We start from the raw sequence: 12523 nt of genomic DNA, 5'->3' as shown, positions 1-12523 counted from the left end.
AAGTCAGGGGCAAACTTCAATGAAATATCAGCAGAACAACTGAAAACAAAAAAAATATAGTTATGAAATCTTCCACAATGGATTCATCTGGAATTGTGACTAATGCATCATTCTGGTACTCAGTGAAACAAACCTCAACTTCAAATTTATTATATTTTCTTTTGCACATGTGGTTTTCATAGGTGCTGGAATGAAAACATGAAGACAAGCCTATAAACCCCTGTATATTTAAAGTTAATGACACAGAAATCTCAGTATAGCTGGCTTGCCAAGAAAAAGATAAACCACATTCTGCTCCTCTTCCCTTTTTGCCCTTTTTTGTGGTACTTTTGCTTTCTTGAGCAGATTTTGTCTTTAAAGCAGTTCTCAATAAATGGCAATTCATGCCACCAGAACTGCACATGATTTCAGCTGACACTGCCAGGCTCTGGCTCCACAGCACAGGGCATGAACCAAATCAGAAATAAAAGTTGCCTCTCAGCTGGGCAGGCCTGTGGCCCCTGCATTAGGTGTGATGCTGATTTTGGAGTAAATAATGAGCTCAAACAGTCTGTAGCATTTTGTGTGTTTTCCTTGAAATGTGCTCCAAAAGCTCTTGACTCTAAAATGGCTTTTTTTTTTTTTTTTTTCCCATGGGAAAAAAATCCCAAGACTTCCTATTGAAAATAAATTGATAACATGACCTGGGTGCTTCCTAATGACTGAAATGGAGGACAAAGAAATCACAGTGTGTGTATCTCACTCACCTGCTCCCTAAGCAAAACTGCTTTGTCTCTTCTGTTCTTCCATGGGCTTCAAATTTTAAAACTCATTGCACAAATCCAACCAAAGTTTGCAAGAAAGAAGAGCAGAAGTCTCACAAATGATTAGGTTGTTAACAATTTCATGAAATGAAGCAGATGGAAGTAAGTAACCTGCTCCAAGTCCAACCCACATACAAGACTCCAGTAAGGATGTTTTTACTAGACGTGAAAAATTTGATTTTGGCGAATTTGATCAATGTAGTCTGGGAAAAGACTCACTGATGTCTCTGCCAATCTACCAAAAGATACAAATCAGTATGAACAAGATTTTACTGGGTCATGAAACAGCCTGGTCCTAAAAGGTGTCTGTTGCTGTTTTGCAATTCTCATGGGTTTTTTCCTTTTTTTCTTTTAGTGGATGATCTCATTATATTTTGGAGAATTGCAAATGTTTAGGTTTGGAATGTTTCCTTATTAAAATCACAAAGCCATTTCAGTCTACCAAGCTTCACAGGAACTATGCCTGCAATTAGGATTAATTTACCAAATGCAATGACCTCTGGAGCAAGCAGGGCTTTCCCAGCCATGAGCCATCCCTGTAATGCAGGATGAGAGAAAAATATTTACTAAGGAGAAAGGAAATGACAGCACTTTGCTGAGTTAAAGGAACTGTGTGTAAATAAAGATACCCTCTGCTCCCACAGCCCAATTATAACAGTGATGTGCGTGATCTGAAAATTACATGTTGTGAAAATAATCCCCAGCTACAGACCCGCCTCTGACTGGCTCTCCTTGATTTCAGACACACATAGGATAATTGCATGCTCCAACAGAGATCTTAATTTGAATTATTCCACAAGAAAAGCCTTTATAAAGCAGATTTCACCGCAGGGCTCTCAACCAAGCCTGTGGAGGACAGGGCACAGAAGAAGGGTCTGTATGACATTTGGTGAGACCCCGTGGCTGAAGGCACAGTGGGGTTTTGGCCAGGCCCTGTCTGACAGAAGCTGCAGAGCTCAGCCCAGGAGTGACTCTGGGATGGCTCAGTGGGTTTGAATGTCCCTGTGGCCTGTGCTCCTGTAGGTGAACATCAGGCCCAGGTGCAATGGGTGAGCTTCCATGAGAGAAAACCCATTAATTCTGCTTTGCACTAACTGCCATTATCAACTCTCTGTGTTTGGGACAAGGGAAGACTTTTTCTGGAAATATGGGCCATATACTGTTACCTGCCTAAAAAATCACTTTATTGGAAAGCAGCAATGATTGCAAACATCCCCAAACAAAATGCTGAAGAGTTTCTTTTAAAGGAAAGGATAAGAAAACACGGTGTGCTCTTGCTGTCAGACATAGCAGAAAGCTGGGCAAGCATCTCCTGCAGGATTATTCTATTTTTGTGGTAATTTTGCAGACATTTATATAAGTGTGTCTGAGCTACTCTTTGATTGGCAGGGCTGGGCTGAACTGTGTATTTCCTGCCTGCAGCAGAGAAATCCTCGAGAAAGTAAATGCACTGCCCTGATGTTTTGTGAGCCTTGTTGAGGTTGCCAAATTACACGTTCTGGTGAACAAGCTGAGAGTTCAGCATGTCCCTTGAGTTCTTCTGCAGCTCTTTAGAAGCAGTACCTCTGTGTCCCCCAGCAGGGACTGGCTGTGAAGTTGATGTAGGACAGATTTGGGATGGCTCAGGGGCTGTTTGTTCCTGTGCATACATTGCATATTCATGATGAGCTGGATCCTGACCCTGCTGTTCTGAGTCAGGTGCTCTGGAATGAGGGGGTTCTGTGTGGAAAATGAACGTGCTGGTGGTTCCATGCACTGACAAAAGGCTGCTTCTTCCCTCAGCTCGGGAAAGGAGCTGCTGCATAATAAATTGCCAGTGTGTGAACTGGAGAAAAAAGCATGGCAAGAACCTATAAAAATATTCCATTCACTGCTTTTATAAACAGGCCTGACTCAGTGTGGATGCTCAAGCCTTAAAAGCACAGGCTGAGCTACTTGAAACGTTCCATTGTGATTCAAATTAAAATAATAATTTGAATAAATAACTCTAAAGTTGCAACCTGATCAAGCACTAAGGCAGGACTTGCAGCTGCCTGGATCTCTGTGTGGGATGTGCCTTCCCATCTCCTGTGGGCATTTTGTGTTTCCTCTCTGTGTGGAAAACCACTCGATAGCAAACATCCCTGGGGCAGAGAACATTGGTTTGCTTTATTTAAAGCAGAGCCCAGTGGGACCTTATGGAAGGAGAGGGAAGCTCCTTCCCTTGGAGATTCATGGGACTGACTCAAGAGTGAGCAAGAAACTGGGAAATTGCTGGGAGGTTCAGAGCCAGTTTTCTAAGGAATGGGTGAAATCTCCATTGCTGGGCAGGAATTTTGTGTATTTTCCTGGCCATTCAGGAGATGATGGAGGTGGCTGGGAGGACAAGTTCCTTGAACAGGGAGGGAACTCAAAGCTCCCACACCAGGGTGCAGGACAGGCCTGTGCTTTTAAAGGTGTCACTGGGGAAGTTGAGAGAGGAAAACAGCTTCTCTTTTCCTTCTCCTTGCTGGACAGATGCCCTTATTTTGTTTCAGATCATTCAGCTTTATTTTTGCCAGGGAAAGGTTATTTATTCAGCATTCAAATGTTTGGTCAGCTAATTAATTTTTTATATTGCAGGAGCTTTGAATATTTCTCTTTGAAATGCCTTAACGAACCACCTCTTTTTTTTTTTTTCCTTTTTTTTTTTTTTTCCTGGGCAATGTACTTGGCTCTCCAGTCATGACCTTCTCTCTGAAGTTGCCCAGAAAAATAACCCAGGAGAGATCTCCAACTCGTGGGTGTCAGAACAGGTGGGACAGTTTATGAAGGAGTTTCTATTACTGATACTGAGAGGGGCATCCCTTTCACAGCAATTCCCAGCGCTCACACACCACGTTCAGTACAATTCAGTGTGTGAGGGATCTGAGCCTGGCAGAGCCCAAGGCCACAGGGCTCCCAGGGGAAGCTGGGGGCTCTCCTGGTCTGCTCTGGTGTCCTCCTGGCTCTGCAGCCTTGGTGTCCTTGCAAACCTGCCCCTCATTGGGCTGCTCTGAACTGCAGATAATGCCCTGAAGCCAAGGGCTGCACAGGGCCTTTGGCTGAGGATGAACTGCTGCCACTGCAGGCCAGGGATGGTTTTGTGTCCTACTGTTACCTCTGGTGGAGCTTCACCAGCTACAGGAGCAAGTTCTATGTGATGCTGAAATGAACTAAATGTAGAGAGGTTTTTTGTTTCCTGTATATTTTCCTTCAGGCTTGCTTCCTTTTTTTTTTTTTTTTTTTTTCCCTGTATGAGGAATGTAAAAAAAGAAGTGGCATGGTCTTATTCTCGTTGTTTTCCACCAGGCCACAGAACCACAGAATGCCCCTTTCTTACAAAACCTTTCTGGCTGAATTTACCCTTTCCAACTTCTCTTGCCTTCATTTAATATTAATCCCTAATTAATTTTCTTTGGTTGTTCTCTGACAGAGTAATTTTATTTCACCAACACCCTCCATTACATTGCTGTTTTCTGATTTCAGAGCTGCAGGCTGCAGAGTGAATAAATGAAGGTTCCCTCTCACTCTATGCTTTGAGTTGCCATTCCCTCCCACAGCCTGCTCCCCAGGCAATTCATTTTCACATCTCCAAGTGGAAGCTGGGAGCTGCTCTGCCCATCAGCCCTTCCTTATTGCCCCATGTCCTGTGTTACCTTGTTAGATGTGCTCTGGTGCCCTGCACACCCAGCCCAGGTATCCTCTGCTCCCACTTTATGACTCTGAGTGGTGTCTCCCTGGGGATTTACAGCATTCCTCTCCTTCTCCTGAGCTGCAGTTGCAGGGGCAGCTGTTCCTATGGAAGGCAATGGGATATTGGTGGCTGATGTTAAGGCAGCAGAATATCAAGGGCATCTTTGTACAAGAACAAGATGACCAAGACACTTTTAAAGAGTGCCCGTGTGATTTAGCAACCAGCTCTGTCCAAAAGCTTTGGAAGGCAGTCTCTGACTTTCAACTCTTTGTATCTTTTATGTGGTTTTGTTGGTTGGACTTGGTTGTTCTTAAAATTGAGACAAAGCCTGGAGGCCATGACCCCCCTTTGGGGGAGCTGAGCATGGCCTCTGGTTTTACCTTTGGGGCTGTCCCACATTTCAGCCCAGCAGCTGCAGCCCTGAGCAGACAGGGCACAGGCACTGCCACCTTTGTGGGTGCAGGAGTGGCTGTCAGGGACAGGCTGGGTCTGTTTGGTGTGCTGGGGCGGGTTCCTGAGCTCTGTGCTGTCCCTGTGCCTGCTGAGGAGTGTGCAGACACCCTCCCTGCAGCAGCACAGCTTTGTCACCGTGTCACAATCCAGCATTAACATCTCCAAACTCTGGCAATCTACCAGGGACTTCAGTGCCAGCCCACCCCTACAGAAATTCTGTATGCACACACACGCTTTGCTGGGATATAATTGGTGCTATTGCTCTACTTTCCAAATACTGCAGTCAAATACATTCCTGTGGAAAAAGAAACTGATGAATCTTCAATAGCAGGAGAGGCTGAGCCCATCAACAGACTTTTAATGAGTATCAGGCTGCTTTTCTCCTCTTGCAGGGCTACTCAAACACGGGCTTGCCCAGGGGGGCACTCAGGATCCAAGACATCCATTTAGAAAAATGGGTTTGTGGTACCAGGGAATGGAGCAAAGGAGGGAAGAAAGAAAAGACTGGTGTGTGGAGCCTCTGCTGTGTACTCAGAAAGGAGCTTGCAGGGATACAGCACAGGGAAACTGGGGGCTCAAAGAGAGATTTCTGCATGCTGGAGCCTCCTTAGCAGGGCTTGTCATAAATCTGTACTTTTAAAAATGCTGAGCCTGTTTTTCACCTTGCAGCCAAAAATCTCAGGTGCTGTGGCAGTATAAAGCAATTCAGTTCAGTATTTACAACCCTTCTCTAGTCAAATATTTATCTCAGAAAAATGGCCTTACAAATCTGGAAATACAAGGTTGATGTTAACTTGATCCTGTGATTTTAGAGCCTTATCTTTAATTTTAGTTTTCCTAAGAATCTCAAATAGCTTTTATATTGTATTAAATCTCACCATATCTTGCTGTATTGTGGGGCTTTGTGGTGGTGTTCAATTTGCATCTCTGCTGGGAACAAAGGGAAGTGTTGCAAAATGGGCCCAGCACAGGAAAGTTCTGGATGCATTTCCAGGTTCTCTTTCTCTCTTGAGCATTGTGGGCTCTTCACCACCTTTTGATTTTCTTGCAATTCATTTTGTACATTTACTTACAGCCTAAAAAAAATCCCATGGATCCTTTTTTGACTACCCAAGCCATAGAGGTGGTTGGGTTGGACACCCTGGACAGACAAGGTCAGTCAGTTCCCAAAAATGCTGCATGAGCCTACAGAGTGTCCATGAAAGCTGGTCAGACATGCCTTGGAGCTCAGGAAATTACAGCATCAGTCAAGGAAAAACAGTTCCTGAAACATTTTGTTGCTCTTTTATTAATTCAAATGTCATTCCTATTTTAATTCACATATTCCCAGCTAACATTTAATTAGGACAGGTATTCCGGGGTTGCTGTTATTAATTTTCTTCTAGCTGTGCTTCCATTTCTGTAGCAGTTTCACTGATGGTTTTACTTTCACAATTGATTGGAAAGGTTTATTTTCCTTTAATGTTAGTCTTTAAATACTTGCTCACAACAGGGGCTCTGAAATGTGTATAATCTTGGATTGTGGGATGAGAAACAGCCCCCAGTGCTGGATCCAGAGGGTGATCTCCTGCTACACACCTCCCCAAACACACACATGTGCTTTCAATATTTTTGCTGCTAGTCTTAAATGATTATTTTTATAATTATTTTGATCAAAATAATTATCATGACAAAAGTACAGATATCCCAGGAGCCACACAAAGCAGCCATCAGGAAAAGAGAGATTCTTTGGTAGCTGTGTCAGAGTCCTGTGTCTTTGGCATGGGGAGTTACTGAATGTGGCCAGCACTCAGGAGGCCTGTACCCTGTGAACATGGAGTAGGAAGTGAATGGGTTTGATCTCCAGGCCAGGGGCTCATCCTGGTCTGCAGTGCTTCAGTGAGGGGAGGATCTGTCAGGCCACAAAATGGCAACACTTTGCAGTAAAACTGGAAAAAAACCCCCCAACATTCATATAGATAGCAAATTTTCTTTATCAGAACTTGGGATAGGGAAACAAAACATTGTTAAGATTTGTCTCGACACATTCTTATCCTTCACCCTTTATTGTGGTGTCTCTAATGGCAATTTCAAAGGCAAAAATATAATTTAATATTAAAAACTTGATCAGCCAACAGTCCAAACTCTTCCTTGGGGTGACCTTCATAGTGTTGTGCCAGGAAAAAAACTCTGATTAGTCTCGAGAAAGGATAAAAACTCCGAAGGTCTCAGGCCTGTTCCCTCACTGTTAGACTCATCTGCAACTCCTCCAAGGTCCTCCCTTCCTTAGCAGTGGTTTGGAAAGCCCAGGCCTGGGGGGAAGTGTTTGTCCCTTGGATGGTTGGGCTCCTCTCTCCCTCCCTGGTGTGAAGTCACCAGGGGAAGCTCAAAGCACTGTTTCCCCTTTCATCCCCATAACCCTGTGTGGATCAAAGCTTTTCCCACCTTTAGATTGGAAAATTGACAGCTTGGACTGTGCCAGGCTGGGGCACCTTGCTGCAGGCTGGTCTGAATTCCAGGGACAATGTGGTTGTGAGGACAAGAGATAAAATATTGAGCAAAGAGAGCTTTCCCCTTGACACAGCTGGGAAAGTGCACTTTAGGTGCTTATTTGGGGTCAAACAAGGCAGAAATTCTATTGGAAAAAATATTGATGGCTGTGGCAGCCAATGTAATTCCAGCACAGTTTGACTGCAAATGTGAAGCAGCTGCTGTGCTGCCCAGGTTGTGTGCACCTTGTGTCTATTTGCATACAGACTTGACAATGTAATTGTGTACTGACAGAAAGCTCAAGGAAAGAGAAAGATGTGAGTAAATATGCTTCTGTATTTCAACTGAAATTTAAATCTCCCATTTTGCAGCAGAAGTTGGTTTCTTTCATTCCACAGAGCATACTTGGTCAGCAGAAGCCTTGGAGCCAAATTTATTCTCTCTCTCCTATAATGCAGACCCTGAGCAAACTGAGAGAGTGAAGGTCGTCTCACCTGTAATTCAGCATTTAACAAGATGCTTTGCATAATAAAAAATAATCTGCAAGTGAGGAAATCTTGAAGAAAACAAATGCAAAACTGCATCCACTGGAAGTGCTGCCCGTTTTCATTCTGACTGCAGTGGATCAGGATTCAGGGCAATCATGAATACATTTGAAAAATTTCCTCTCCTTGTCTGCCCTACTTTTGTGTTTCATCATCATGAAAAGCCTCGGCATCAGGCTGATTTTGGAGGCACTCAGCAGCCAAGGATTGGTGTTTGATAGGGAAATATGCTGGGGAGAGGAGAAGCTGAGTTGTTCTCCTAAAATTCTGTCCTGAGTTAGGGTTTCTGCTAGAATCGTGATATGGATCTGAAATGAAGTGAAAACAAAAGGGTTACAGGACAAAGGTGCCAATGTGAATCAGCAGAATTTCTTTGAGCAGAGAGAGTACTGGAAATGTGTTGTTTTTGTTTTTTTGGTGTGTGTTTCCCATTCATAATGAGTATCTCTCTCATCATGGTAGAGATGTCAAATGACAGGCAGGAGATGAAAAGGAAAAATAAAGGCAGACTAGGAGTAAGTGTTAATTAAACAGGATTTGGAATAATAAGAAAGTTCTTTCATATCTGAACCTTCCTTTAAGATCTGTTTCGGTTTGATTTACATGACTATGGGCGGTTACTTACAGAGGATATTTCACTGTGATGAGGTGCCTGGAATTTGATCAATCTGTGATCCCACTTTGTGCTGTCAATACTCTGAACTCACAGACCTGACATGAACATCTCTGTGCTCAAAATTAGGGCTCAGCATTTGGGAATGAGTGCTTTACAGTCCTTGTGGGTCCCTTCTAGCTCACAATATTCTGTGATTCTGTGACTCCCTGTCTGCTTCCCAGGCAAACATGGGAATGGAACAACTGACATCCCAAAAGCTGTATTTCATTTCCTTGGAATTATTTAGCAGGTTCTAGAAGGAGGTGACAGTCTTAACTTTAGGGGAAAGAAACCACATGAATATTTACAAGATTGCTGGGGGAAAAAAGAATATCTAATTGGTTGTTGAGTAGAATTTGATCCCAAATTGAAGAGACTTTGAAGTTTGTGTGTGTACAAACACACAGAGGTTTGTGTGTACGCACAGATACATAGAGCTGTAGAGAATTTGTGTGTATGCACAGATAGATAGAGATAGAGCTGTAGAGAATTCAGAGTGGTGTGCATGTGCAGATCCCATGGTGTGTGTCTGTGTGCAGGTGAGCACACATTCCTGCAGGATAAACCCCATTTATCATCTCAGTATTTAACAGAAAGGCTTGTGCAGTTTCCCAGCAGCCCAGGAGCCTCCTTTGATCTGAGAGCTGCTGCCAGTTGTTGGGAGTTGTTTGGGAAGCTTTGTGAGCTGTGCATATCGAGCAATGATAACTCAGGTTTATTTCTGTATTATCACAATGTTTAGGCCCTCAAGTTCTGTTAAGCTGGTGTTTTGTTTTGCTTTCCCCAAATGAAATCTCCCTTGAAAAAGCTCATTTAGCAACTGACGTGGATCGTGGTACAGAGCCATCAGTGCTAATAGCAAATGGCAAGGCTGGAATTCAGGCACTGCTTTCCCCTATGGTTTGGTGGATTTTGCAGTAGCTGCAGAAGTTCCTGTCACCCCACACACAGCCCTGGTGAAGGAGCAGAGTTTTGTGTGTGCTGGGGAAGGCAGGAGTTGGCATCAGCCCCCAGAGACTCTTCAGTGAGAGGCACTGGCTGGAGGACAATCCCCCCTGTTGAGGGCTTCCAGTTCAGATCCAAACCCAAATTACAGAGACTTTAAAGTGTTTGCTATAGCTCAACTTCAGTTTTACAGCTACTGCTGTGGTTTAACAGCAAGTTGGGAGCTAGAATATAAATATTGCCTTCTCCTTCCTGGAATATATGCACTTTGATAGAGTAATTTATTTTTATGGGATAAGAGTTTGACATTTTCTTTTAAAAAGGAGTGAACTGGTTGAATGATTCCCTCTCTCCCACATGGGAAGGCCTCACAGTATCAGTCCTGGGTTGAACAATGTTCTCCAGGGACCAACATCCCACCATGGGCATGTCTGGAGTGAAAAGCTTTTCCTAAATAGGAAAACCCCTAAAATCTTGGTAAAGGTTGGGAAAGAAAGGGAGACATCAGTACTTCATTCTCATTTCCCAAGAGTTCAGCCAGGAGCAGGAGGCAGCCAAGTACAAAATGCTGTAAGAGCACTTCATAATCAAAGTATCTCAGATTTAAGAAAAAATACTGCAGGATTTCACCAACCTAGTTTTTACCAAACAACTCTCTCTCACAGTGTTTGTGGATGGAGTTTGCAGGATTGCATCCTTTGGTGTTGTCAGGATTGGGAAGACTGAACTGAAGGCATGTGAGGTTCTTGGCAAAGGAATTTCCTATGGTATTTACAAACCCATCTCCCTTTTAAGCATTTCTGTTGGTGTGGTTTTTGGAAAAGCGTTGGTGATACCCAAAACATTGTACTGGCTCCTTGCTTTGCAGAATAGGATATGATCACAGGATATGAGGTAAGCCCAGACAAACAATAATTACACACTGATTCATCTGGAGTGGGTGAGCTGAAGAGCCAAGGTAGGAGGGTTTAATAATTTTTTGAGACACTAAACTGCAAAAGCTGCAGCACAAATTGGCTACACCATGCCTGAGGGACAGAAATCAGGGGAATGAATCCAGTGGGTTTTCTCTTTTAAAAACAGCCTGTCATTGGTGGTGCTGGTGAACTCATAGTTCCCACCACAGATCATTTAGGCCAATCATATTTAAAATGGGTTCTAACACCCAACACTTTGGTTATTTCCTGATTCTCTCAGTTTGAAAATGAGAACATTGTGATTCCAACATAACTGGGATTATCTCAGATAATTATTATATATTGTCTCATTTGAGCTAGTGAAACTCTGGAGGAGAGTTTTGGCCTCATTTGTCACATGCTGTGGGGGTCCTGCTTTGGGTTCTGGTGCAGGAGATATTTATAATCAAAGGAAAAGAACACATTTGTTTAGCACAATGTGACAGAGAACAGACTCCATTTTCCTGATTTCTGAAATACAAATCTGAGCAGGACAAATGTGTCCCTTCTCATTGCCTTTGCCAGGGATGAGTGACAGTAAGGCAAATGCAGGGAGACTGAAGGCAAATGCAATTGATCCCAAGGATGAGCTGCCTGTTGTTTCTGCAGCACTTTGGAAATTTACAGGTCTGGATTTAGTTTTTTTCATAAATTGCAAATTGTGAATTCCACCTCCGCCCAACAGTTTTAAACACACTACTGTGGGTTTTTCCTTAGAAAGCCCCAAGGAAATTTTAGCTGAGGCTGTTTCCCACTCCCTTTGCTGTGTCTTCCTTGCTTGTTGGAAGGGCTGAAGGTCCTTGACTGTAACATTTTCCCCTGTCCCTGATGGGATTTGGTTGTCACCCCCAGGTCAGTGCAGTGCTCCCTCTTTGCAGCCCCTCATTCTGGGGCAGGACCCAGCATCTCCTCATTGCATTTATTATGGGCTGTTGCACTTGGACCCTGCTTTGGGAGGGATTTCTCCAGTGGATCCCCATTTTCATTCTATTGCCAAAGCCTGCAGCCAAATCTGACAGAGTTTCAGTGCAGGCTGAAGTGAGTTTGCAAAGTGCAAACCCATTTGTGCTCTACACAAGTAGTTTGGCTATTTAGGGACATGATTACCCAGACTACAATCCCAGAAGTAGCTGCTACACACAAATCAGTCCAAATGCTTTCTACAAAGCTGCTCCTTGTCCTCCTAACCTGGTTCATTATGGAGCCACAACAAAAACCATCTTGAGTGGCATCCATGGATGCAGATCTCCTTGCTGAGAAACCATGGCGGAAACCACAGTCTTAATTACATCTTCTGCTAAAAGTACACTAAAACACTCATAAAAAATTAAGACTATTTTCAAACTTATAACCTCAATACCTCTTAGAAAGTGCTAGATTTAAAAATATAATTCAAATACAATTTCTATTAGAGGACACTTTAAAATATACATTTATTTAAATGGCTTGACTGGTTCTTTTTCATAAAGCTGGCCCCACCCCCCAAAAAAAGGATTGTTGTGTCCCCTGGACATGTATGGAGCCAGTGCTTCACCCAAGGGTTTTAATGGCTAAAAAATGAAAATTGTTCAAGGCTTGCTATATTGTAAGTGGTTGTATGGCTGGATTTGTCTGTATTGTAGCTGGGGGAAGAAGGGCTTGAAATGAAATTGAGGGAAAAATAAAAGAAAGAAAGGAAACATTAAAAGTCGCAAAATATAGGAAGAAACCAACACCTCCTGCTAAAAACAGGATGGAAAGACCCCTTCCTGAGATGTTCATCAGCTCAATGAGACGGTGTAGTGCCTGCAAGCCAGGAGTACACTTTGAATACTTTTACTTTTTGATGTTTATTTTCTGAGTACCTTATTCTGATATGGCAGATGTGAATTCTGATCTGCTGCTGTGCACAACCTGATCTCCACAGCCAGGTTTATCAGCAGGACGGTGCCATCAGGCACAGAGGCATTCAGGCCTTCCGAGAAGGACTAAATGATCCATTATGTTTTGGCAAGTGCAGCCTC

Source organism: Melospiza georgiana, chromosome 3 (genome assembly GCF_028018845.1).
Source record: "Melospiza georgiana isolate bMelGeo1 chromosome 3, bMelGeo1.pri, whole genome shotgun sequence".
Classification (NCBI taxonomy): domain Eukaryota; kingdom Metazoa; phylum Chordata; class Aves; order Passeriformes; family Passerellidae; genus Melospiza; species Melospiza georgiana.
Note: the sequence above shows the minus strand (reverse complement) of the source record.